The sequence below is a fragment of the Clarias gariepinus genome, chromosome 1 (genome assembly GCF_024256425.1).
Source record: "Clarias gariepinus isolate MV-2021 ecotype Netherlands chromosome 1, CGAR_prim_01v2, whole genome shotgun sequence".
Taxonomy (NCBI): Eukaryota; Metazoa; Chordata; class Actinopteri; order Siluriformes; family Clariidae; genus Clarias; species Clarias gariepinus.
The window spans coordinates 24,432,452-24,435,532 of NC_071100.1; positions in this window are offsets into that span (position 1 = coordinate 24,432,452).

A 3,081-nucleotide genomic window follows, 5' to 3' on the forward strand; every position below is an offset into this window, starting at 1 on the left:
CCATTTCCCACCCCCACATCTCTCATAACTCACGTAGACAAGCCAAACGTGAGTCACCGTCAGTCTCGGTCTCGCTGGGGGTCCTGACCCACCCCCTCGTCCTCCCTCCTGCAATCTTGTACACACTCATTTGGTCATTTACACAAAGACAGACCACACACACATCTAACCAAGTGACAGAAACCCCCTCTCTCCAACCTATTCAGCTGTGACCACACACCTACCTATTCTTTGTCTATCAGACAAACACGTGTATACACACCCTGTCTTTGTTCAAGCCGACCTCACATACACACTGACCCCACACGCACTGGCTCTCTATGTTTGCCAGCCTATACGACGTGCCCAATGCGTCATCAATGTTGTTCTCTGTGCCTGCCAGACATTCCATCAGATGAATGTATTTTCCTGCGCTGTGAATCCCCGAGAATGCCATCAGATACCATTCACAGGAACAAGCGCTGTCCTAAACAAGGCTTTCGAAGAACAAGCACCTACCTTGTCTTTCTCTGATACAGAGTAAACACAAACAATTAAATGGAACCGGCTGGTAGTATGAGCGCAGATCCACAACCTTTAGTTCCCTTGAGAACTCCTGAAATCGTCTTGTGAATAATTTTAATGAGTGTGTAATGTATGGACGAGAAGGAAAACCCCTCAGTGCAATTATTCATTGTTTGAGTAGGGTTTGAGATAAGAACCCATATCCATTAAGGAGGTAATTTTTACAAGTAAAATAACATAGTTATTAAGATTTATAACACACAAAACTGGAAGTTAAAAGACTGTCTTTGTAGGAGTTTTTCCGAAGAACTACTCCAAATCTCTTGAAGGATCAGGCACGTAATCTATAAACTACATTAATACAACATAGCTGTTGGAGTCTCAATACAGATTGGTCAGAAAGTGTTGACCTGAAAGTAGTTCACCTGTAAGGCAAGTAAGCAGATCTTCTTTGAGGAAGTTATTGTGTCTTTAGTATCCGTTGTGTCATGATGCATACTGTGAGGAGACATTTTTGGAAGGAGGCTCCAGTGACAGCATTTAACAAACAGTAGTAAAGCTTGAAGTAGTCTTTCAGTCATGCCCAAACGCAAGCTAGCAATACCAATTAGATTGTAATTGAATACTGTATAATGTACACTATACACTATAAAGGCAAAGTATGCCTGTATGTGCTTGTTGGACATCCCCTTCCACTGAATTTTGGAGTGTGGCTGTGGAGATTTGTGCTCATTCACCCACAAGAGCATTAGTGATGGCAGGCATTGATGAGACACTTATTTTGTTTGGAACTTCATTCTGGAAAAATCAAGCCCACGTGGATGCCAAAACATGCAATTCCTCAGACGGCCACAGGGGGCTGGCTCCAAAAGTGAGTCAATCCCATGTTAAAATGTCCAACTTTACAACAGAAATAAATATGTGCAGGCAAAAATAAACAATTGGGCCATATAATTATGCATAATTAGTGCAGTAGTGACAGCTGCAATAAACATCACTTTAGCTAAACAGCTAACTGGAATCATTGTAGTAGGGTCACAATATGTGTGGTATGGATGGAGTTTAATCGAATGCAAAGTAATGTCAGTATATAAATTAGCCACTATTTTAGCTAAGCTAGCTAGCTTGGGGTAACTGAGGTAGGTAGACGACTTCCAACCAGTAGCCAGGTGCTGTCCGGTTCATGTATGCCCCTTATTGGATTAACAGGGGGTTTATGCAGCGTTAACTCCTGCCAAGATGGCGATGACCAGAGCTCCCACAGCTGAGCTTCAAACCCCTCAAATCCAGGTTCTTTTTAATACAGTATATGGTTTTAAGATACTGATTAGGTTCATAGTTATCAGGCAGCAATGAAAAGAAACCCTGAAGAAATTTAAATTTCAAGTTTAAAAACAGTCAAGAGGTTAGGGTCCACATATAGGTATGGGTGTCATGTGTCCGCATACTTTTGGCCTTATAGTGTAGCTCAAAAAAGACCCCACACGTAAAGCTTCATCTACCTCTTAATTAGCTCCCTACAACCTCCCATGCATTATTTTTTCTCTCTCTAGTGATTTTCCACAGCAATCACTTCCCCATGTCCTCCCTATTTAACAACTCCTACTCAAGAGTCTTAAAGCCCCCAGAACTCCAAGTCCAAGTTCTCAGAAGAGTCCTTTCACCTTTTTACAGTTCCACAATGACTTCTCTCGTCATTTAGTCCAAGGTGTGGTCTGCACTTTTAATCAGAAAGTTTATTAAAAATGTTACAGACATCCCTAAACTGAACCTGGGGATCCTCAACACATCACAAAGCATCAAGATGGATTTCACTACTAATAAGTGTTCACCCAATACCTTGATTAAAGGTAACGGAGTGCTTCTATTCTGAGCGGTGAGGAATTTTAGTCATAAAAACACCTCCTGACATGACATGACTCTCAGGAGTGAATCGTATCTAAGATCCATGCTGAGGTGAAACCCTGGAATGGAAAGAATGAGACAGGATGAGGGATACAGCCTTTAGGCTCGTACGTCTCACAGCGCTGTTAGAGCCACATGAAGACGAGAGCTGCACCTGAACAGACAGAGAATGCGGGTTGACAGCAGGCTTAATTTATGAGTTAAAATAGCCTGTGTGTGAGTGTGTGTGCGCGCGTGCATGTGTGGTTTTTCATGTTTGTGAATTTCCCCCCGGGAAACATAAATTCAGCTCTTTTTATAAAGGACACCTCCATCAAGTGATGGTGGAAGCAGTGCGCTACTTTATGAACAAGTGAACATACAGGTGGGAAAAAGAAAGATTTCTGGACTGAAGCCTTAACTGATGTGCTGTCTAGTTTCCTTTAAGTAATGCATGTTTTACAGACCGGCATATGGAGCCAATTTGTGATTGACCAGAAACGCACTGACGATTTGGGGATTTATATTTCTTTCTTTTTTTTTTTCCTGAAACATGATTTTCCTTCAACGTTACAGTCTAGCTCAATTCTTCAACAGGTTTTTGATTGACTGAAACAAAACACCAGGCACGCCTGATTCCTCACATACAGTACATGATCACACACGCACAGCAACACGACACACAGCCAGGAA